Here is a 25,875-nt window from a genome sequence, read left to right as displayed (position 1 = left end):
CTTCTTTGAAATAAATCCAAGGGACAATTTAGTGGAATCTTAGTATAAAATAAAAAGAGCATATGCAGTTCCCACAGAGACATTGAAATCTATACGAATACCAGATTCAGCTATACAAGTTGATCCTAGTGTCATGAAAGGGCATAGCAAATCTTCAGGATCTTGCCCTGTGAAAAAGGTTTAGTATCACATTGCTCACATTGGAGAGTATCTGTTGCCGCAGGAATACAGTGCACTAAAGCTAATGCATACAGAAGAATCAGGATCAGGCCTGGAATTTTAGAGGAGTCCAAATTTTTGCTTCGTCAAATAAGGAAAGCATAATATTTATACACACACACACACATATACCTCTATGCCCATGTGTGATATATAAGGCATGTATGCAATGTTTACACAGTTTAGCCACACATAACAGAAACTTCTTGCTAACTTGCAGATTTCTTCACTTTCACATACTGGTTGTGCAAGGCCATAATCATACATTTTTAAGCCAGAAAATAGTAACAAAAGAGAACTAAACAGATTTAGACAGTGTCTATCAAGCCTTGCTGGGGAGATCTCAGTAGCTCACTGGGGTGCATTGGGCTAACATTTGGGGTCTCATTGCTGAACCCTGGGCTGCTGACACTGCTGCAGAGCTGCTGGAGCAGTCTGCTGATGCTGTCTTGGCTCAAAAAGAAAATGTTGGCTGTAAGCACTGTTTTGTGCAAAGAAACTAGCACAAAGCAGAATGATAAGAGAAAGAAAAAAAAAAGAAAAAGAAAAACTGAGGATATGCAAACTAGCTAGCTATCTTAAAATATCTTTGAACAAACAAGGGACATTTCCTTAATGAAAACCCACAAAAGCTCCCACAGTGCAGAAGAGGAGAAGCAGGCTACTGTACCCCTTGAAAACAAGACAAACTTGAGCATATTTGTGTATATAGTACTGCATCATGGGCTTCCCCTCCCACCCCTACTTTGTGCATGAGTGAAACTAAACATCTCAGGCAAAGAAGTTGCTTCACTACAGATTTCCCAGTTGAGTTCAAACATTAACATAATGTTGGAAGTCGCCTAGACTGAAGGGCAGGTATATGCTATGATGCGATCCTAGATTTGCATTCCTCTGCTGAATTAAGGGGGCTATGGCCCTTGGTTTCTTCCTTTCCTGCCCCTCCCTCCTTTATGATGGGAATGGTGGGCACAGGAGGTTTTAGGGGGCATTAGAGACCTTCCTTGGTAGGGAGCCAAACATGGCAGAAGGATGCCATATCTACCCATCTGGAAGTAGCCTTAATATCAGCCCTCACTTTCCAAAATAAGGATAATGATGCTTCCTCTTTTTGCCTTGGCTTGTGCGTGTAGATTGGAGTTTCTTTGGGGAAAAGACCTTCCCTCTTTTGGAGGGGCATGCAACACTCAGTACAGTGGCACACTGCCTCATCTGGGGCCTCTAGAAGGTACTGTAAGACAAACAGAGAACAGTCCTACTCTACAGAAGGACAAATGCTAGACAAAGACCAGGGCAGCTGCAGCAAGGCTATGTTCCTATCTCCAGTGGTGTGACGGTATAAACAGATTGGAAGTGTGCAAGTAAGATTTCTCCCATCTGAAGCTGTCCTAGGCATTACCTCAAAAGATTAATTCTCCAACAAAAACAACAACAAAAAAACACATTTCTAACTCCATTCCAAGAGCGAAATGTGGCCTGAACTGGTCAAAACCTGCTGACAGCCTTAAACAGCATGAGAAACCTGTTTCATGATGGCAGTTGGTTATTTTAAAACTGAGCTGAAAGATTAATGGTGAGATTTTCAAAAAATGTAGGCTCCCAATGACAGGAACCGACAATTTGCTCATGCAATTTCCCATCGCTGTGTGTGCAATAGGGAGAAACGGGTGGGCAAAATGACACACGGCTATTCTGTGCCTTTACTTTTTCTGGAAACCTTAGCCCTAAAAAGTCAATAAGCAAATAAGCAGAACATTTAAATGAAAGGCAGAAATACTGAGGCTGAGAGATACATTGATAGTCTTTGTTAATTTTTTTATTCAATTAAGAGACACATGATGATTATTTTTAGCAGTGTCCCCCTGATACAATTCAGATGTAAATCACATTTCTGTAGTCAGCTGCTGCTGTTTAAGCAGAAATATTTTGACACAATAATTATAGGGTTGAAACTATGCTTTACATTAGTGTATAAAACACTCATTAAATTAAAATTCTTCCATGAAATCATGAAAATAAACAGTCTGTCTGAACTAGCATCAACAAATTCACAGGATGCTTCTGCGTTTTCTCAGGGCTGGCCTTCAAGTGACTGTATTACAAGGCCCTTATTTAACTGTGAAGTGTTAAAGGTTCACATTCTTTTGAAGGTCCCATTCTGCTTATTTTTAAAATTATTGCTTTAATTGTTTTTACAACTTGTAAGATTTTAAAGCTATTAAGCCTCAAAGTTGTGGGAAAAATTAAAATGGTGATTATTATAACTTGCATAAGTCTGTGAGATGGCGGTGGCACTGCATTTTTTTTTTCCAAGGGTGGGTTAAATAAAAGAGGTCCATGGCACCATATGTGGCATGTCACATTGCTCTATTATGGCTGAGAAGCAGGATACACAATGTATACACAGTGCCTTTGGGGACAGAAAAGAAACCAAAAGCTCAAGGTAGTAATGGTGTTCGGGGATCACTCTTGTGCTCTCTGCCATGTTCCTGCATTTCCACCCAGCTCCCATCCATCACAGTGCTGACAGTCCCATAGACGACAGGGCAGACTGTCTGTGCCCCAGTGCTAGCACAAGTTTTCAGCAGGAGAACAAGAGCATCCCAGTGAGGTCCATCCGTTTTGCAGAAGAGGGAGAGAGAGCACAGGTCCTAGAGCTGCCCTGCTAACACAAGGTCTCATTTCTCCAGTCTCTTCTCATTTACTGCATTCCCCAGCTATAAGAAGTCACTTCTGGCAAATCTTTCAGGCGACCCACACGAAGGTCTCCACCACTAGCAGCCCCAGTGAGGTGTTTATAGACTGTCCATATAAGAGGCAGTCTCCTCTGGCCCTATATTTTCATCAGAGGGACACAGAGATGGGCAGTGGTTCCTCCACCACCCACCCTTGGCCTGAACAAAGCCTGTGAGGTGGGATCACAGCCAAGACCCCCAAGCCTCACCCTCTGCTCTCCAGGCACGCAAGCAAACCTGTGTATGTTGGCACACTAATCCCTATAAGCCCTAATTGGGGTTTGTTTGTTTTTTCTTCATCTGTACAGTATCACTGATCTTTACAGCATACTGAGAGAGCTGTGGCTGTGCTGGGCTCAGGAGTGAACGGCACAGGATCTTCAAGATGCAGATGATGTAATCACAGTGGTCTGAAACATTTTTGCTACATCTATATTCCATTGAAATCCACAATTATGGTTGACTTTTCTTAGACTGAAGACATTCCAAAGATGGACTGCGATGGTAATTGCACTGTTTTATCTTAAGATACGAATCTGAGACTGATCCCTCTGGTCTTATGAAATTACAGTCAACATGTTATTTTCTCCATTTGTGCATGAAACGTATATACAACGGTGGTTGCAGCAATGTATATTTAGTCTTAACTTGTCAGAACCATCAGCTAAAAAATATTCAAACCTTCCAACCATTTTATTAACCAGGATTATGCACAAGAAAGTCTGTTTCAGAGTGTAAGTCCTAGTACACATTGTAATTTAATAGTAAAGATTTTTTTAATGCCACAGTTGTCTTCCTTCAGCAGCCACATAGACGGTTTTTTGTCAAGAATTACTGGTATTATGGTTATCCCTCCTCTCCCACAGGATGAGATTTTCCACACTGGATAGCAATAACCTTCTTTTCAGAGCCTAGATTCTATAGTCCAGTGAATTCAATTAAAGTTTTCCTTGAGATCAAAATCAATAAGAATATTATATCATTGAATTATTTTTTTTTTAATTAATTCACATTAATATGCAAACCTGTGGGGAACACTGAGTGTGGTTTTGACAAATCCCACTAATTACTGAATAGAAGTTACCCTTTTATTTTTGTTCCAGATCATTCCACAACATATTTTTAGTTCTGAAATTAGATAATTGGCAGATGATTTTTTTTCACTTAATATGCTTAATCAGATTAATTATCATAATTCTTGATGAATAGTTTTTCAGATTCTACTCAGAATCTCATGAGAATTCATTCAGATTTTTAAGCGCTTTACACAAAAAGTTTGATTGTTGAAATAGCAACAAAAGGCCAGGAACGAGAAGCATTTTTTGGTCAATATACATGTAGGCTTCTTCAGGAGAAGAAAAATTAAAAGCACAATAAATGTATTTTCTCTAGGAAAAAATGTGTTGGTTTTTTTTTTTTTTTTGATTTTTTTTTTTCCCAATCACAGAAGTGATTCCAATGAGCAATTACAAATATCCGGTATTAAATTTATTGAACACATTACAGATTATCTTCTGCTTGTATTAACGCAAGATAAGTGTTACGGCACACTCTTACTTCATTATAATTTATGTTCCATGCATAGTCTCTAGTATCTGCTTGGCAGTCATTTTTCCTGAAGACATCACTGTTAGCAAAGTTGCTCTCTTCAGCATTCAGAGATTACAAACACAGCTGAAGTGAACTCAGGATTTAGCTTAAAAAATATATTTTGCTAGAAACTATTTGCTGGGCCCATCTCTTATTAAAGAGGTTATACATTTAAAATGTAATTTAGTGACAAGTAAGTGGTGACACATTAGTGGAAGAGTGAATGTGAACTCTGAGGACAGAGCAACTTCAAATGGTGGCAACATAAATAGCCATTATTAAACACTTTCAGTGACCAATGCCCAAGTAAACAAGATGGCTCTAAAGTACAGTTGCTCACACAAATTAATGCTTTTGGTGAATTTGCTATATGACCTCCCATCTTTGGTAGAGGATTTAACTGCCTGGTCCTACCTCTCCCGGTAGAGCTTCTGGAATAGTTCTGAAGTAAATGAAGGCCACAGATACTCTTCATTTTCCACCAGCCATTCTGCCTCCCAGTTTCCTCCTCTGTGTCTGGAGAATCTCTGAGACTACTCAGAAAACAAAGAGTTACTCAGGGTTAATGGAGACCAGTCATTGACAACCAGAAACAAATACCCAGCCCCATACATTTCAAGAAAGGCAGATCAACACCCTTCCTCATTCAGGTTCAGCTATCTCCATAAATACATTCCCCTCCTTCAGCAACTCCTACCTTGTGGTAGGCCAGTTCTTTTTTTTGGCCCCTTCAGTCATCAGTGATGAAAACAACTGGATTTCTCAGTGTCTAGAATCAACAGGTGACACCACCATCACCACAAACTTCATATTTTTGTCCACATTTGCCTTATTTATGGAAGTTAAAGGCCTTGTGGCTCCCTCAGCTTCCCCAAAGCCAGGAGGTATTAAAGCTTCCCCTGCCTCTTGTACGTCCTTCCACAACCATCATTTCCTTTTCAGGAAGAAATTTTCTCTCCATTTTCTTCTCACCAAGAAGTTGAAAGAGTCAAGGGAGGACTATTTCATCCTCCTTGTTAACATCCTAACTTACTACAGCTGCTACAGAGAGGCTCATGTGTGTGGGTCATCACCATTAGCTGCTTTGCAGCTAGCCCAAGAGACTCATAGCCAAGGTAGGCAGGATGAGGAACTATTAGCAACCAGCTGCTCATCCTTTCAGCAAAGCAGCTTTCCACATTGAATGGAGTTCTGCATTTTGGGTCTTGAGGAATCTGCAGCCTCGGACTTGCAGCAGTACAGCCTCCAGCACTGGGCCTAGTAGGACACACAAACAGAAGTGGCCAAGCAGACAACTGGTCTCTGGAAAGCACAAACCAATGGCAGTCACCACCATGGTGAAGAAGACTGCTAATGGATGATCAGATCATTGATTATCCCTATTACAAATGTAACTGATATCCAATACAAACTGATATCCAATACAAAATGTAACTGATATCCAATTACAAATGTAACTGATATTTTTCCTGAAAACAGAAGAGGTGCACATCTGGGGAGCACCCAGCCCCCCCAGCCAAAGTGGGATCTGGCCATTGCTAGGTCTCTTGGCAGCTATCCAGAGCCCCTTCTCTTCACCATCTCCATCTCGCTCTCACACATCCCCAGGCACACTTGAAGCCTCTGATCACTTTATTGCTTCCAGGGGGAAAACGTTAGTTGGTTTTGCACAGCTCTCTCTGCTTTCCCTTACATCTCTCTTTCTTCTCATTCCCGACTGCTGAATACGTTAGGAGTACTAAGCAAGCAACACTTCAAACGTTTTTGAAGCTTCCTTTGGCAAAACCATAAAATCTGTACTGGTAAAATATATATATATTTCTGTCCCAGATTCCCAATCTGTTTCCTTTAAATCCAATAAAATTTATATCATAGGGCTTAAGGGCAGAGGGATTCATACAATTGAAAGTGATTCAGTAAATGCAAAACATAAAAATAAAGTATTGGTATTTGATATTCCTATATTTCAATATTGCTTTGATATTCCACTATGAAACCTAAACTGTTGGGGTTTTATGCATTCTTCCCCCTCCATCCCCCTCCCTCTTTGATTTCCCCCACTTCTTCCTTTGAATTTGGTCTCTTTAATCACTGGACCATGGATCAGAAATTCTTGCAACTTGTTTGTGGAAGGCCAGAGTCTAAAGCAGCAGCTTGTTTAGAGAGTTATTTCACCATCTGTTCTCTCTTTTTCCATTAGATGACTGGTTTTAAATAGAGATCCATTTTATCGAGCTGTCATGCTCTCTGTAGTGCATCATCTTGTTTCATTCTCATGCTCACTCAAAAGCTCACCTGTCTTTCTCTTTGTGCACTATACCTATTTGTACAACAACATACTGAGAGTACACGTACCTCTACAGGCAGCATTCTCCACTGAATTTCACTCATACCATATGTAACTCATTGGAGCCAGGGTAGGATTTTTCTAAAATTGTATAATAGCTCCAAAGACCTGACAGCTGAAAGGAGCTGTTATGATCATCTAGTCTGACTTTTGACATAACAACAGCTGTGAAATAACAAAGGCCATGAAGTGATTCCTGAACTGAACTGATACCTTCTGGCTGCCCTGGAAGTTAACAGAGATCTCCAGTTTGGGCAATCCATTACAGCTTTGGAGAAATTGTTCCAGCAATCAGAGATGACTGATCTTTTTTTTTTTGAGGGAAACATCACTGCCGTGTAAAGGTTACCTTTCCAACTGCTGATTTTTATACCCTTTGGACTGATAAAATTGAGAGCTATCTGATATCCAAAATCTCCTCCCAGTGAGGGATTTTGAATATGTAGGTGGCCCTTGGAGACTATAGCATGAAGCTGGGCCATCCCTTTTTGCAGCAGTGAGCTGTTAGAGTGGCTCCTACGTCACCTGGAACCATGGTCCCAGTTTCTGTGTGACAAAATAAATAGGTTACATTTCTTTCAATTTTTTACTCTAAAAGGGTTTTGAAGCTCTTATCAGCCCACACTTAATTTCTAGCCACGGTATTCCAACGGAGTGATAAGAAATGATGTAAAACACTCTCCACGCTGTGTTGAGGCAGCTCCAGCCTATATGATGCTAATAACACAAGTTCTGCTGTCTGAAAGCAATGCAGATGGCTATCTGCACGGATCTCTCACTTCTGATCATGTAAAATGCCTCACCTAGCTCAGAAGATGTAGATTATACCCCATACAATAGATAAGTTGATCCCTCCTCAGTGGAGACTAGTTAACTTCTAGAATTTCTTTCCAGCCCAATTTTCCTTGAGCAAAGAAGGCATAAAATTAACAAAGCTGTGCAATTAATGCTTATTTATGCTTATTAATGCTTATATAATGCTTACCATCACCTGCATTCAGTGAGTTAGACATCTTCTTACTGATTTCCCAATTTCTAAATAACTTCAAATAGCCATTTTTAATACATATACACCTACACCTACTATATGAGAAAAAAATCCTTTCTTTCTTTCCTCCAAAATCTGGAATTCTACACCAATGTCATTTCTTGACATCTAATCCTGTCAACTTTTAATGTGAGTTAGTGACAACGTTTCTATATGTAAAACTGCCATTACCTGAAAGCCTGACAGCTCATAGGCCTGTAGGGGAAGATGTTGGAGCTGCATACTGCTGGAAGGATCGATGGAGCTGGAGCATGCCAGGATGAGCTAGTACTTGTCCCAGCCCTGGAACCATCCAAGGGATTAGACCTTAGAGTTAATGGTTTTAGCTTTAGAAAAGCTAATTTTGTTAGAGATGTTTGTTGTATTTATTACTTAGCATAATTTTCCACACAAAAAGCATTATTTGTCATTTTTCAGAACATCCGTCTTTAGCTTCTTAAGGAGCTATTCATAATGGGAAGATATGTATACTGTCCACTGCTAAAAGAGGGAAAAAGAAAAAAGAAAAAAAAAATAAAAAAGAGAGAGAGAAAAAAAAATCAGGAAACATTCTTCTCCAGTCTTTTTCTGTGTTTTGTTTTGTTTTGTTTTGTTTTCTGTTGTTGTTTTGTGTGTGTGTATGTGTTTTTCTTTTTGACTAATTCTTATTTCAGGATAATCCCCTTACATCCCTGGTTTGTTTAATGTTACTGATTATTGTTAATGTTACTAAGAATACCACTTGTACTATGATTTCCTCTTCTGTGAAGGTGAAAGGATGTGTGTCACCCTCCTTATTCTGCTTGGTGGCTGTCAGAATCTTTCAGGGTTTTATCTGATATACAGTTAATCTCAGAAAATCATTTTTCATGTATACACAGACATTGCACTATGGGGGTTTGAAAGGGACAGAACTCATTTAAAGTATCATGAATTCTGAAACATCCTTTTAACAGCCAAATAGCTGACATCTGATTATTGGGAAGATGCTCTAGATAATTCGGCCCGTTCAGTGGTCCCACTGTCATTTTTAAGTCATATCATGCCTGTTTCTTAGCACAAATTGCTTAACATATCCACCCATTTTAAGACAGCAAAAAAAATCAGCTTGACAAGCATTCATTATTCTGAAATCACATATTAAGCAGAGCAATATTTTCAAAAGTACCACAACTATTAAGGGAGAAGAAGAACTTACAGGAGGTATAACCTCACTGTGCAGTGGGTAACAGGAGCATTAATAGGCAAAACCTAAGTGGAAACAGTTGACAAAATAAATTAAAGCACAGTTCTCCCCTGAAAAGTGACTAAAAATGGCATCCTAGGGTCCCATGTTTATTATGTGTTACCGACTCCAGATCAGATTTGTTCAGTATACAAATAAGGGGTGAAATTCTAGATGGGTTGAATTCAACTGGAGCTTTGCAGATGACTTTAGTGGGGCCAGGATTTCATTTTAAGAGGCTCTTTCTTCCTTTTTGAGCAGCCTTTGGAGATTTGACTTGGAGGATCACAAGGCTGGTTGAAATGCAAAACAGAAAAATCCTAAAAAATTTCAAAATTGTTTCCACTTTGTGGAATTGAAAATAGGCCAGTTTTTCACTTCTGTGTTTTATCACTAAAAGTTTTGTATATGATGTTTCTAATCACTGTTCTTATCAAGGATATCACTGACATGTTTATTAGCATTCTTTTCTGCCAAAAACACAGCATTTGGAAAAATGGAAAATAGAAGTGAATCATATTGGCATTGATCTTGATAACACTTGTCAATAAAAATGTCAACAGAACAAAAGAAGCCAAATCAGGAAATGTGAAAAAGTCCAGTTTTCTCTAACAATCTTCACCCTAAGAAGAAGTTGGCTTTTCGAAGAGAGGAGGAGAGAAAGGTTCTCCCTGGTGCTTTGCTCACCTGGACCGGCTTTACGGGTGCCCCGGGCAACTTCTTGCCTTAATGCTGGAGGGGGCAATGGCTGCAGCTCGAGGTGTTTCCAGCGGGGAAGGGCAATGTGCCGTGCTTCCCTCCTCCTCTGCACTGATGGGGTTTGGGAGCAGGGCTGGGGAAGGAAGTTTGTTTTGCCATTTCCCGTGCTGTACTCTTTCTGCGGTTAAAAAGAGACTCCAGACTCCAGAGCTGTCAATCTGGCACTTTTCACTAGCACTTAAAAACAATTTCAAAATCTATTAAAAAAATTAGATCCCAACCCTGCTATATGTGAACAGACAACAGCAAAGACGTATCAAGGGCTTTGATTGTAGGCAAGGCTGGCTGGAGAGAGTCACTGCAGTGCGGATATTACATTTTATTTTTGATAGCGCAGGACCTCTGTGCTTCTGTCATGTCTAAGCTGTCTGTTTCCATCAGGAAAAGGTCTTATGAGCACAAAACACATGGGCAGCCTTTCGGCCCTGTTTCAAATTTCTGCAACACAATAAATCCGTTTGTTTTTATTTCTTCTTTCTGTAAACATTTCTCCATCTAACATAGTAACTGCTGTTTATACAGCGCAGTAAAAACACAGGTCAGAGCACAATAAGATTATAGTCTTACTTCAATATGTCCAATCCATAATAAAATAAAACCTTACAAAATATCCAGAGGAACAGTTTGGGGTTCTCTTCATATTAATGTATGTCGTATGGGAGGGTTGTATTGGGGCATAATATTTTCCACAGCTGTCAGGACTTATTTAAAAGGCAATATCCTTTTTCTGGGATTTTATTTAGGTTCTGTTTATACCATGTGTAGGATTGTTAATCCCATGATGTATGACTCAGTGGTGTATGATTACTTGAAGGCAATATGTACAAAATGAGCTAAATATTTGGGGACAGATCCTGGGGATCTGACACGCTGGGCTCACCACAACAAAGAGGGGTGTGATAGGGAGGAAACAGAAAGGTGCCTGCAGACCATTTTTCTGTGGTGTGCTTAACCCAAAGGAAAACCACATCCATGGCTCGTATGCTCCCTTCCACAGGGAGGCAATGGACAGAAGGCCAGATGCTTTGGTCCTGAATCCTCTTTCACATCTCTCCATGTTACAACCCTTCATGCAGGGGCAGGAAGGGGGCATTTATCCCTCTGCCCTGGTTCTACTCCACTGGGGAATCCCTAAAGATGCAAAAATCCCTGAAAGGACAGTTATTTTCACTTCCTTGTGCAGATTGCATCACAAAGGACTTAAGCAGGCTGAAATAGTTTTCCAAGGGTTATGTGATGTGAAATATGAAACACAGCACATCTTCAGATTTAAAAGACATGAAACATGGGTTCTTTTCATGGACTGTGGGAATGTGCCAAGGTATGCTTCCTATCAGCTGTGAGTCCTTTCACATGGAAAACAGAGACATACCTAAATCCACTGAGCTGAATTTGTCCCAGGAGCAACCCCACTGGCCAATCATCAGGAAAGCATTTGGCCCGGTGACTCTATATGTATTCATTTTTGCCATTTAGTAGGGTTCTTTCCAAGTGAATAGAAATCACACAGAATCACACAGAATTTCACAGTTGGAAGAGACCTCAAGATCATCGAGTCTAACCTCTGACCTAACACTAACATGTCCTCCACTAAACCATATCCCTAAGCTCTACATCTAAACGTCTTTTAAAGACCTCCAGGGATGGTGACTCCACCACCTCCCTGGGCAGCCTGTTCCAGTGTCTAACAACCCTTTCAGTAAAGAAGTTCTTCCTAACATCCAACCTAAAATAAAATAAAAGGAAACCATTAAGAAGCTGTAAAGAAGCCATACTATTATTGTTAACTTTCTCTTAATTATTCATTATGTTTGGTAACTAGTTTATCTGATTAGAGAATCTGCAGGGATACCACCTACTTCTCTGCTTGTCAGCTCTGGGTGCTCCTGGAAACAGATCAAGTATGGAGAGATGAAACTTGCTAAGGTGCCAACAGGCCAGAGCTTCATAAGCATTTACATTTCTGGAGAAACAGACAATCTCCTAACGGGATTTTTAAATGTGCCCAGGTTCCTGACTCTCCCAAGTCATGGCAGTTCAAGTGAGGAGGGGAGGAAGAGGAGTAAGATGCCAAGCCAGGAAGATTTAACAGCTGAGATCCATTTAATGAGGTGCCATTTTAATGTATAATATAGCCAGTTTTTGAAGGATATGAAGGAGGGTAAGTGTGTCTTGAAGCACAGGACCTGAAAAAGTCTTATTGCTGGGTGCATCACCAGGAGGCAACAAAAGTGAAACCCTGAAACCTCTGAAACCTGGGCTTATCTAGGCCTGCAGCTACCTCAAAACACTTTTTTTTCAGCCCTGGATGTGCTGCTTTTCTTACACAGTTTACAATGGCATGAAACTGTTAGGAAAAAAAATGCATTGCCATACAGTGTTCAAGTTCTCCTACAAACAACCATGTGGCAAGAGATGCCCCACCAACACCAGGAAGCAGACAGGCATCCCTCACCCCTTGCTCAGGCAGGCATGGGACAAAGAAACAACAGTAAAGAGGGAGAGAATGGGAGAAAGAACAGATGAGAAGAACCCATGAACCTTGTGAAGTACTGGTGAGGTGTCTTTGTGGGATGGTGTAGGACCAGGCTGTCTTACCTCAGCGTGGAGAAGCTGGGAGGAATATATCGTGTTTCAGAGCCAATAGATGGCATGGAAGCACCTTAGTCACCCAGAGTCAGATTCGGAAATATTTACATCTCCCTAGGTAGAGATGTGAAACATGACCAGAAGGGAAGATTGGAAGATGCCCAACTTTGCACAGATGGGGTAGGCTGTATGTATTTGTACACACACTGGATGAAAATTAATGTTCAAACTTTGATCTTATGCACACCAGCTAACCCTGCTGAAGCCTGAAGCAGCACCTACAGCCTTGGCAGCATACTTGAGGGCAGAAACTGTGTGACATGGGAGAGATGAAGAAAATACTTCCTAGGCTGAATTTTAGTGACATGGACAGCCGTTCTGCTGCAACATAACTGCATACATTTACAGTGAATGCTTCACCAGCAATGCAAGCAGCAGCTTCAGTTACATACTAAGCATTGATGGTTTGGATGGAAAATGGTTCTTAATGGGGTGAATTGGATAACTGCAATTTTCCTGGACACTCCAAGTATGAAACTTACTCAGCAGGCAAATAGCTCTTTAGGAGAGCAGTAGATCATTTCTCATACATGATGTTTACCACTCCAGTATGCTACACAGGATGGTGTTGACCCCTCTGCAGGTGAGAACCCACCCAGACTGCATGGCACTGGCCATTGGCCAACCAGGGGGCATCTGTTGGCTGCAGGCTCAAGCTGCCTTCTTCCCTTTCTCACGGTTGTTATGTTGCATTAAAAGAAATAAACAAAAAGCAAAACATCACTTTTCTCACATCAAAGTGTTTGATGGAAAACCACAGGGAGGCAATGTGATTCCAGAAAGAGGGCAACAGGCAATGGGATTCATCCTCTCTGCACAAGATCAGCAGTGCAGCCCCTCTAAATCAGTAGAATGACTTAAAAATTACCCGTAAGATTGATTTACTTAAAAGTGCAGGGCAACTGCTGCCTGTTCTCCTGCTCTTCAATCCTGAATAGTGAGCTTGCTTCCAGTTTTTAAGCTTTCTTTGTCACTATGACAGCTAAAAATGTATGTTTCTTGATTCGGAGAAGAAGGAATATTGTTTGTTTAGCTTTACTTTTTTTTTTTCTTCCTGCCCACAAAGTGGGGTATTATGCAATGTAGTGAATATCACGATACTGGGTAATTTTTGGCACAGTGTCTCCACTAATGTGCAGCCACAGTTAGAAAAAAAAATTGAGAAATCGTAGGTACACCTCATAATCTGACAGACCTATCCCATTTATCATTTCTATGGGCCAAATCTTGAAGATATTTATTAGCTATGGATACAATCCTTGTTTATTTTTCAGCGCAGATAAAAGACCTTGTCACAGAGCAGGACATTCTGCTGGATGCTGTACAAACCTCCCTTTTAATTCAGGGGAAAGAACATTTACACAGTGTTCTCCAGGCAAACTCCAGCTCACTCTGCACATGCTTAGAGCAGGCTAAAACCAATGGGGTCGTATTAGCATGGTATTGTATCTGTGCTAATCTACTTCCAATAATTATTAGAGTTGCGCTAACCATAACTTCAGGTCAAGACAGGCCAAAGCAGAGAAAGCCTGCATTTGTTCACAGCAAAGTTAAATACTTCAGAGAACAAGTAGACCAGGCTGAAGTTAGGAAAGTCTCTGGTGAAATCCATAGAAGTCTGTAGAAGTTTTGGCTAAGCTTTCTGTAATTGCTCTTTGACAATGAAGGGAATGCCACAATACTGTCTAGTGTGGATTTTAACATGAGTCCTTACAACTCCTGGGAGTTCCTCCCAGCCCCCAAAACTCCATGGTTTCTACAAAAAAAAAAAAAAATCATCATAATTAAAAAAAAAAATATCTCATATTCCCCTTCCCACTTTTCTCTTGAGCTGATTTACCTCTGAAAAGGAACTTGCTTGGAGAGCTGGTAGTTGGAGACTGACACTATGACCATGCTTTAGGCCCAGCCAGAAGTCTTAGTTTTTGATTTTCTGCACTGTGTGACACAGAAAGTAGATTAAACTCCCATGCTTGCATTTTTGAGGCCAAGAGGATCCATGGTGAGTGTAGCGTGCAGGGCCAGGGGCTTTCCTCTAATTCTCATTATTTGTGACAAGCTCTGGTTGCATGTAAATAACTCCTGCACACCATAACGCTATTATCCAGTAGTGTCTTTTTCTTGCCTTTCTATATCGTTGTCAAGTTTAGTTACACGCTCCCTTGCTCCTCAGTTAACACCCTTCCAGACATACTATTTTCCTGCTCTATAATTATCAAGCCATTGTAAAGCTAAATTGGCAGACACTATATTGTAATTCTGGCACTTTTAGCCTAATTGGGGATAACCACATCAAGAGAAGATGGTCAGTGACAAATGAACATTATTTTTTTTCTCTGAAAGATAATAGGTAGCTGCTTCAATCACTTTTTTGGCAGCTCAACATTTCTCTATCTTTTTGAATATACATTTCTACAAGGAGAAAGCTATTATGAATACACCACACAAGCATCCCCTATCCATAAATCTGTCTTTATTATGAGCAAGCTTTACAACTCAAGACACTGCAGGCATCTTTGATATCAGTAGCACATCAGGCAGGGCCTGAAGCCTCTGCACCCTGTGAAGCAGGACTGAGCCCTCCTAGACAGCCTGTGGGATGCTAATGGGCTCACCAAAGAGCGTAATGGACAAACCAGAGAAACTACAGATGACTCCTGGGATCAGGAGGAACATTTGATAGAAGCAGTGTAAAAATCCAGAGCTGCTGTGCCTACCTTTAAATGGCTTTTTCACACTTCGAAAGATATTTCCTCTCACTCATAACTTGCTAGTCTTGAAAGTCATACAAGGCTAGTGAGGTACTAAATTTGTGTGAATGCCCCACACCAGGACTGCCCTGACACTGTGTGATCTGGGTGGTGTCCCAGGAGGGGCTGTCCCCATACAGCCTGCCCTCACCACACTGCCCCACCAACAGTGGGGCTTCCTGGGAGTGCTGGGAGATGCTGATGCACACGCAATGTGACCTATGCAGCAGCCAAGCCACCAGAGATACCCACAGGCCTGTCAGGAGAGAATTCAGATCTTCCAGAAACTGCCCCTGACACCACAATGGCCAACAGCAACTATGGGATCATCTGCTCCTCCCAGGCTTCCCTTTTTCCTCAGGCCAGCTTAGAAACCTTTCTTCACTGTGAGAAGTTTCTCCAGGAGCCCAAAGTGCTCTTGATGAGCTCTTTTTTTATTTCACTGTTGTGTTGGTATCTAGGGCAGGACAGCAATGAAAGGGCTCAAATCTTTCATAAACTTTTAAACCAAGGGCTTCAATCTACAAATTTGTACCTCTCTTAAATATATTGCTTACTCCACCTCCAAATTTCTGCATAATCCATCCGTCCATTACACCCAATACCAAATGTTTTGCCTTGTCATCTCCTTGTAAATAGAGGGTGTCAAATACATGGCTAGCTCACTGGATACAGCTAGGGAAATAGTTTAATCTTCCCAGTGGAGTAATTAAAGAAATCATCCCAACTAGCCAGTTGACTCTAGCCACACACCTAATCAGCACGGCTGGAAGCAGTGCTGGGAAGTGGAAGGACACGTGCACTGGGAAGGGGAAGGACATGCAGGACACGTGGTCTTACGTGGAGAATTCATGTCTGTAGCAGCTGTGTTCCCAAGGATCCAACTGTGGACTTGGTCTGAGAAAAGTGGTCCTAAATACTGGAAAGATGAAAAAAAGCTTGTGATGGGCTCTCCTGGTAAGTGCCTCAGGAAAAGAAAATCCTTGAGTTCAGCTGGGGTTGTGTTCCTTTTGTCCTCAGCTGACAGAACTGCAAGTGTTTTTGGGGCAGTAATCCTACAGCTACCATCACAAGCAAGGAGCCTTGCCTACCTAAATGAAACAAAACACAACAAAACATGAAAGCATGAACTACATTTTTATATATTTGTTTTTCTAGTATCGTTCAAGAAATACAATACTTCACTATATCCTACCATGTGCCTGTTACAAACACTAAACAAAAGGGATCCAATAACCCAGAGACAGGATTCTTCTTTTCCCGACTTTCTTGAAGAAGTCTCTTTTTGGTCTAATTAGTTTTGTGGTGTATATTATCACTTTAATCATTCCTAAAGTAAAGTATCTCCAAAGCAAAATTGTCTGTTGTGACGATACACTAACTAGATAACAAGTCTGGAATTTAATTAAAAACTCTGTTCTAGTCCTTCAGTGCAATCCTTGAACTTTTCATGAACTAAAAGCTTTTTTTGAGAAGCCTGGTAATTTGGTAGTGGAAAGAATGGAGATCAGTAAAGCTGAGAAGTGCACTGGTATTGCAATTCTTGTTGCTGTCTTCAGTCCTTTAAGGGGAGACAGAAAAATGAATTTTACCAAAGTTAGAGACAATATAATTTTTTCCTGTGTCCCTGATGACAAAGCAGGAATTGTTTATTTTCTGGTCTTTTTTTTTTTTTTAGTCCTAGGATTTTAATGGCCTTCCCTATTTTTCTTGTTCATCTCCATAGGGAGGAGTATTTCTTTTCCTTACTGTTTTTTTTCCACTTGCCTCACAAAAGCAACCCTTCTTAGAAATGGAAACTACAAACAAAACTGTTCTTCGAGCATGGTTCCAGATATACAGATGAGACTTTACGGTGTTTCTGTTCTGTGCTTTATTTAAGCCAAAACGCAAAGCCCCACCATATCCAATAGACAACTTTGGCTTGGAAGCATGACAGAAGCCATCAAGGGAAACAAGGAATTCAGCACAACTGGGCACTTATTTCACTAATTAGTGTCCAACAGCTCAAGGAACAGCATCAAGGGTTCAAAAGGTTAATGAGCATGCAGCTGAAATTACATGAGATGTGTCTTCCTTCATCAGACACGTGTACCTGTGTTCACAGTGGTACTTGAGAGGCTGAGGTCAATTGGACGAGGGAGTTGATCTGGCTGACAACTAATCCTAAGGGAAGGCCAGAAAAATCCAACACAAGGAGCAGGTCTCTGCGATGATGATGAGTAGCTGGCTGGTTGTAAAACTACACCTAGGTATATGGAAAATAACATTTAATACATTTGATCTATGATTATTTAATGCCATGCATCAGCAGAATATCCTGTTAGCAGAGAATAAATTCACTCCAGAGTTCTTCTGTCTCAGTCCACCAGAAATTTTGTATTTTTAAGTTCCCGAAGACCTAACATAAATGTGTTTCTTCGAAGGGTGAAGTCTGCCTGGAATTCATAATACATGTTCTTGTATTCTGTGTTCTGATATTTATTTTAACTTTCTGGAGCACCGGAAGAAAAAGGTTCATTTATCAAATGATTTGGTGCATTTCAGCAGGAGAAAGCTGCTTCCATAGGCGTGTCTGTCTGCTGCTGTTAGGAGGAGAAGGGCAACAGGTCTCAAAACCCAGGGAGTTTTGTCTGTTTATATTAGAGGTCTCAATTAGGTCAGTGTACCTCATTTGCCGAAACAGGCTGCAATGAGATTTCCAAGCTGACATTACTAAAATGCTGTAACAGAAAGAAAAATTATCTGACTTGTGAACTGAAATGAGGCTTTTGATAGCTGCAGAACTAGAATACATCCTATTCATCAGTGACGTTCAGATAGGCCACGTGATGGGCCACTGTGTAAAACACATGTCAACATCACTGATTAGACATCTGCCAGAGAAAGGCCAGCAAACCTCATAGGAGAAGACATTCTTCAATCAGCAGGGCTCATAACACTCCCCGTGGAAGCTGCTCCATTACAAACAGCACTGTTTCCTATACCAAAGGTGTGGTAGAAACATCTCATTTCTATTTAGCTAATCAGACAACCATTTCTTTGCGAACTGGAGTGTCGTATAAAATATTCAGAATAAGGTCTCTAAGAAGTTATAAGTTTTCTTGGACAGTTTTTAATTTTAGACCTCTGAGTCTTGTTACTGTCCAGCCAGAGCTTACTAGCACTTTGGGAGTGCCAGTTTTCTTAGTGTTTGAAGTGACAGCTACATGAACTGTGACATTTTAAAAGCATGATGTCTGCTAGACATGTCTCAAAAGTTGTGTGTGTTTGTTAAGCCCATAAATCCTGCATGTTCACTTGTTGCATTACAGTTTTAAATTCAGATTCCAACTTTTGCTTCTTTTCGCCAAAAAAATTGTATACGCCAGTGTTTAATATTTCACTGTAAATTTATTATAACTGGAAGAACTCATGTGGCGTAACACCCTCAGACAGAGGGGGTGTCTATACTGCAGCCTGAAGGTGTGACTGCAACTTGAGCAGACAGCTGAACTAGCTTTCATCTGGCTTGCTGGTTACTGATAACAGTGCAGCCATGGCAGCAGAAGGCTGAATAACCCCAACAAGAGCTGTGCACCTTGCCGTGGTCTCCAGGTGCTCTGAGGCAGCTAGCTTCAAACCAGGTTGGAGGGCTTTCAAAAGCTGCAGTACTCTTGGGGTTCTGACATGGACAGACAAATGGAGAAGGAGAGCATATAAGAAAAAGATATTTTTCAGTGAAATCATGCCAATAGCTATCTTGACTATCATATGAATGAGTCAGAATTTTCCACCAAGGGTCATAAACCAGGAGCTCCAGACCTAGGCTCTTCCAGGATAACAGTACGTTCCTCTCATAGGTTAATAAATGGCTGAAAAAAAGGGCATTCAAAATTTCATGAGAAAATGAGGAGAGGAAAGGTCCCTCAAGGACCGAAAATAGAGATGCAGCTTCCTGGACAACAAATTTCCAAGCCACAGGTTGGCATAATCTTGAAAGTGTATACAGAAAATATCACAGTGTATAACCTGGTTCCTTCCATTAGCATCCAAGACAAGCCGCTCTCAGAGAGACTTGAATTTGGGCAAGATACAATTCTGGTCTGATTCAATGTGGCCTTAGTTTCATTCTTGTGAAAACAATAGAACCATTTTTCATTTCTCAATTGGAAAGAAAGTGCCCACAATGAGTTGTCCTGGAGCTGTTTCCTTTTCCTAAACAAAAACTATTTAGGAAAGACATTCTGGTCTCATTGCAGTTTGTTCTCTGAAAGTATCAGTTCTGGGATTCACAGTGGTCCAAGAGACATGGTTTTAGAGTTACAAGAACACCACCACAGCACTTGCTGCACTACTGTGTAAAAGCATGGTGACCCCTCCTTGTGAATCCCTGTGCTGTTCTTGCTGCCCAGTTTCTACCACGATGTGGCAGAACTACAGAAAGGAAAGACAATGAGGGTATTGGAGGAAAGTCCACAGAGAGCAATAAAAAACAAGGATGTATTGAACTCTCGTATGTGGAAGCAGTTAGTGGGAAAGGTGCCTTGACTGAAAAGAAATGACAAGGTGTACTAGGTATGAAGACAGCAAGGAAATGTGGTAGAAGTGTTTAAAATTACAAATGCTGCAGAGAAAGTAAAGAGTAAAAGCTCAGATCTTTAGCAAGGCCAAGGAGAAAAGGGAGTCAAACCTACTGCTTTGGAGGACAGGGTGCAAAGCAGAGAGAAATATTCCCCAGCACAAATGTCTCTAGCTGAGCCCATGGGGGACGAGGTGCCTCTTCTTTGGAAAGGAGCACCCTAAGGCTCTGAGATGTCCCAGGATCTGCTGGGTATTAAGCTGGGAGGAGGCAGAAGATATACGTGAGAAGCCCCTGTCCATAGCAGCTTGTAGGAATGGCCATTCACTCTTGCCCATCCCATGGCAGCTGAGAGAGCAGACAGACCATGCTCAGGAAACCAAAAGGAGACACCTTCCCACTCAGGAAGCAAATACAACGCTGGAAGTCACTGCCACGGCACACGGTGGAGGCCAAAATGTAAAAAGGGATCAAAAAGGAATTAAACTCTTCAGTGACTATTAAGTCCTGTGTTTGGGATGCAGCCTAAAGCTCCAGGAGTCCACAGACTAGCAAGTGCCAGAATCAGATGGTTTACAAAGGATAACTCCATGCTCACTCCATTGCTTATACTCCTACCTCAGACTTCTTCAGACCACGTAAATATGCAGTTTGGCTTTCAGTCTGACCTGTTCTGACAGTTTAATGTCACACCCGTACATAGTTCACTCCTAGCTGACTGGCTACCTTCATACAAACTTCTTCATTTCTAACGAACAACTTCCCACTGAGATGAAGCGACAGTGAATCAGTCAAACAATGACAATCTACAAGAGTGACAGATCTGGGATCAAATAAGATCTTTTGTTTAATCAGTTGAACAAGCAATTATTTCCTGGAACACAGTAGGAACCAGGGTGAGCACAGCTCTATTAGCTTTAGAGCACATCTGCAAGACTGAATATTTAATAGGAAACACGTTTGCCAGAGCGGATCAGACCAGTGCTCTATCCCTGCCTAGTATCCTGTCTTCATCAGTAGCTATTCCCAGAGGCTTCAGCGGAAGGCACAAGATATCCCGTAATAGACCACTAGGAAATAATTTATCCATAAGAAAACCATCTCCTTAACTCATTTTGGTTAATGATGTCCACCCTGCTTTGAAGGCTGATACCTTTTCCACTTTGGACCTCTTATTATTCATATAAATTCCTAACCCTGCAGAGCGGTTGGCCTCGGTAATACTTCCTGGCAGAAAGTTCCACAGGTTAATTATGTGTTAATTATTTCCCAAGTTCCCCTTAAAAAAACCTGCATCCAAGTAAAAGAAAATCCTTGCCTCCCTTTGGTTTCAGTAGACTCAGGGGCTCTCCGACCTTGGCAGTTGGGGGTGGCATTGACAAGGTGGTAAAGAATCCAGCTACGCATGTAGTTTGTGTTAAATGGAGCATACTCCAGCTGCCCCCGTGTTCGATAGAGATCTGAGAGCTGCAGAGATTTAAAGTTCCCCGCAGTGATCCATCACGATTCGAGACGCAAACAGAGCTGCTTTCTGGGATGTGCAGCTCCCCGTGGAGCATTTTTCCACGGCAACAAAGAAGTCATTGTGCCTGTGGGTGGGTGGGTGGGTGTAATGGATGGGGAATGAGGTGAGCAGGAGCGAACCGCAGCACAGGGTTATATTCTCCAGAAATATTAAGTAAACTTCTATCTCACCACCAAAGTAAATTGCTAAATGCTTTCTGTATCTGACGTGAACGCTCTGAGACAGTGCTTTGATCCGTGCGTCTGCACGGGCTAGGTTTCACACCACACTTAGGCTGATCCAGCCACCAACTGCTCCTGAGATCTGTGGCTGGCTCTCTGTCTCCGGCCCATCGCCATCCCTTTCTGCCATTTTCATTGTGCTGGGACCACGTGGCTGCACACAGGCACATCAGCTCATTAAGCAATCAGAGCATCAGGACAGGAGCTGACCCTGTCTCACACAGCTGACACGACGGGAGACATGGGGTGTGAGCACAGGAGTGATGCTCTTGCAGCAGCTCACTGCCAGGGGAAGCAGAGACCAGGGTCAGCCTGTGCTTGCCCTGTCTCCAGCAGCCCTGCTTTCCCCAACGGGCTGATGCTGGTGCTCCTGAAGCTATGCAGCAGGTCAGAGCGACCTGATCCAGCAGAAATCTAACGTGACCACAAAACAGAAAACAAAACAAAAAAATACACTCTGATGGGAATGGTTCTCTCACTGGTCTCAGTATGCAGTCTGCAAACACCACTGCTGGTGCCAGGGAACATGCAGGAACACAGTGCTGGAGAAGCAAAGGGGAGAGCAGGAAAGCAAAGTATGGTGTCAGATTTTATCCTATAGGGATTGAAAAATCAACATTTTTTTTCAACTTTTGGTCCTTACATTTGGAAAACTGTAAACATTCTTCCAGCATAGCCAGCAGCCTTGGGTTTGCACAGCACACTGCTCACAGATGCCGGTCCATAGGCAAAGCTCAGCGCTCCCCTGAGTTGCTCCCACAGGCGCTCTCCGGCTGGATGTGAGGGGGAAAGTGAGTTCCAGCAGCAGTCCAGATAAAGGGAGCCTTACAAAGAAAATGAAAACAGCACAAGGGGTTTCAGAGACATGAAATCATAAGAGTGCAAGACAAAGTAGAAGCAGGTCTGCCTTCCAGGGTACACAGGCTTTATCTCAAGAGCTCTGAAACATCACAGGTTTGCTGGGTACCTCTCTCAGGGGGCAACAGTCTCAAGTAACGTGGGGGGAGGTGGCACTTTAAGGACTAGAGTCTCTCACATGGGTCTGAGAGACCAGACAGACATATTGTCCCTGCTAGACAGGATGGACATTGTTTTGCAACCCAGAACACCAAAGCTATTAGCAGTGCTTAATGTCACCAGCATTTCAGTCTTATCTTAATGGATAGGAGGGCTCTATTTTTAGAAGGAATCAAGAATCTCGGAAGATCAGCTCATACAACGGTCTCCTGTAACATTCAGATTACGTTGTTCTGGTTTTGAGGAAAGAGAATAAATCCGGTGAACATCCGGATTTCTATTTCAAAATAGAAACAAACAAAGAGGGATGTTTTAGGATATAATTTTCACAGGTCATGGCATGTTTGATGGATGTGGCTGAACAAGTGCTAGCATCAGAACCACTGGTTCCTGACCCAGTAGCCATTTCCTTCCATAGTTCCAGATGCAGAATCTTTTTTCCATAGTCTTAGTGCTAAAGTAAGGAGAGCAGCACAAGCACAAGGACAGCTGGCTGTGCACCTACCAGAGATATCCAAAGGAAAGAAGCAAAGACCAATTCACCCATTCCAGCTTCAAAGACAATGGGACAAAGTCTGAAAACCTGTCTTTTGTTCTTGCTCTCTGTACATGTGGAAATGTGGGAGAGAATAGTCATGAAATATATTGTAATCACTTCTCTTACACCTTGGTATTAGTGGTGACCGCATTTCTATCTTCAGAAACTTCTGAGTGACAGAAAAATTGATATAAAAATGAAGAAATAGCCAGAAATTGTATTCAAGCAGACTGTAATAAAATTAAATACCATTTTAAAGCCCCTAAACTACTTTAAAACAACAAAAAAGGGACTGATTTACAACCTGCTTCACAGTTGAAGGGTGGAGTCCAGTAGGAGTATTTGCCTTTGGATATGCTAGTAAAATAACAAACCTATATTAATCCAGCCTTTAACATAACTGCCAACATTTTGAGTGTATCTGTCTGTTAACAGTATAGCAAAGCAGTCAAAACAGACTTTGTTTTAAAAAGGAATAAAAAGATGAAGGCACCACTGTGACAGAAGTCAGTTACTCATTGTAATGCTTTTTGCAGCAGTACATTGCATCAGAAGCTGAGGAGCTGGTTGTTTTCTGTGCTTTGTCATCAGATGGTTCGACGTGTAAATCATAGATGGACAGCCACACTTAAGATTAAATCAGTAAACCCTTTTACTTTGAGAGAGGAGAATGAGGTATAGATGCATATTCCAATCCACAGAAAAATATATTTTGGTCTCAATTCATGGGCACATTGGTAGAAAAAGGTAAATTCAAAACTGTATTTGAACAGCTTGCACCCACATCATTAGCTAATGTGTATTTAGCAGGGAAGCAACTATCTTCGAAGTCATTAAAATTAGTAAGCCTGTTTGAATTGAAATACCACATGCTGGAGCACAATTGTCACTGGGCAGCAAGATGAAAAGGGTGAAGAGTTACCTCATGTCAGCAGCTCCCGAGTTTTGCTGCCCCGCAGGAAGACGTGAAGTGCAAGAGCAATGCAGCTGTGAGCGACAGAGCAGCTCAGTGAAGTCTCTCTGCAAAACTCAGATGATCAGACTATGGTGCTAACAGGCTTGCTCAAAATTGCTAACAGCTTGGCAGACTATTCACACCCAACAGACTATTATAGGGGCTGAGCTGAGCTATCTCTTATGGAAACCATTATAGAGTAAACTGTTGGGTTCAACAGACAGCAGAGGTTCCCCTTTTTACAAGAGTGAAGAATATGCCCCTCTTTGAACCCTTAAACCGTGCCAAAACTGTCACCTTTGAGGGCTGAATATTCAAGGCTTAGTCTTTGCATCCAGAATGACTCTTTCTGCAAGTCCTTGAGCACAGGTAAGTTAAAATATAATAATGGAAACAATCCAATCCATACTTAAAGGAAAAATAAATAAGAATAATAAAACAAAAAGACAGACTTAAGGCAAGAAAAAGGATTGCACTTGATTCTTGGTGCCAAAATCTTCCTCAATGAGAAGTTCAACTTTTTCTGGTTTGACACATTAGCTGCAGTCAGTGTGGTTGAGACTTAGGTCTGCCCCAGCACCAACCCATTCCAGCTCACACAAGACATGAGATAGGAGGGAAACAGCCCTCCACCACAGCACCATTCTTCCACTCACATTTCAGCTGGTACATCCACATGCAAACCAGTGTGATGTGGGCACCCCCCCCAACTAGCTCAGACAGCAGTGACAAAAGTCTCAGCGTGGGGGCTTCAAGAAAGTCTGTGAGCTGCATGCTTGACTTTTTTGTCCTTGCCTCCATGGGTTTTTAGAGACCCAGACCAGGTTTAGACTCAGCATCACTGCTCCCTCCTTGGGAGGGAGGGTATTTTTACAGAGCGCAATAGGTCCCACAGAACTCAGACGGATTATAAGATAGCTCCTGTATCCAAAGCTCAGATATATGCCCCTAGACATGTTAGTTTCCTCCCTGTTTGCCATATTTTTTAATGATCTCTTTGGTTTCCTGAAATGTGACAAGAGTTTCTATTGCAAAGCCTCCCTCAGTTCTGAATGTCCCAGAATGGGACCCACATGCTGGTGAGCAAGGACATCACACTCCAGCCAAATCCTACATCAGCAGAGCCAGTCCACAAAGTGTGCTAAAGCTCTGAACTTTTTTGAGAAAAAGTGTGCTTTGGTAGATGCTTACACCATTTTCTGAATGAGGGCCTGGATAAGCTCCAAATTCTCTCATCTTAATGAGGAAATCTTACAATTATGTGGTAACTCATCTGTGACTTGTCTGCTGAGTGCTATCCTCACGTAAAGCAAAAAACATGCCAGTGAGCTCCCAACAAGTTTGAAGCCCATGGAAATCTCACCATCAGCATGAAAGAATCACGATTTCAGTCATGCTCATAGAACAGTCTATATCCCTGTCTAGGCAAAACATTTAATGAACATTTAACACGGCATCATTTAACACCTTACTGTTCTTGGTAGAGGTTCTTATCTCTCTCTGCCTTTGTTTTCTCCTTTGACAGGGGTAACAATCAGAGCTTGATAGCATAATTAGCAAGTTTCAAAGTTATTTGAGATCCTGAGATAACAGCACACAGCAGGTGCACAGGGTATTATTTATTTTTAATACTTCGGGCCAGTGGTCCCTGACCTAGGCACTGTGAAACCAAACCTTACAGAGATGGGTTGTGAGTCGAGAGGAAATGCAAATGGCAAATTAGTGCCCACAAGTAGAAACCATGACACGAGCCCAGC

At 41.7% G+C, this 25,875-nt stretch overlaps 1 long non-coding RNA gene across 1 annotated transcript in view; it reads right to left on the bottom strand.

The window, feature by feature from the left end:
- The window catches only part of LOC137858151 (uncharacterized), a 53,229-nt gene extending 47,659 nt beyond the window's left edge, over positions 1–5,570 (bottom strand). The window contains exons 1-2 of the long non-coding RNA XR_011097522.1: positions 5,242–5,570; positions 4,959–5,077 (exon numbers count right to left, since the gene is read on the bottom strand). This is a non-coding gene — a long non-coding RNA (uncharacterized lncRNA). The remainder of the gene's footprint in view (positions 1–4,958; positions 5,078–5,241) is intronic.
- Positions 5,571–25,875: the final 20,305 nt, after the last annotated feature.

The sequence above is a fragment of the Anas acuta genome, chromosome 5 (assembly GCF_963932015.1).
Source record: "Anas acuta chromosome 5, bAnaAcu1.1, whole genome shotgun sequence".
Classification (NCBI taxonomy): Eukaryota; Metazoa; Chordata; class Aves; order Anseriformes; family Anatidae; genus Anas; species Anas acuta.
This window is presented reverse-complemented; position numbering and strand designations above follow the sequence as displayed.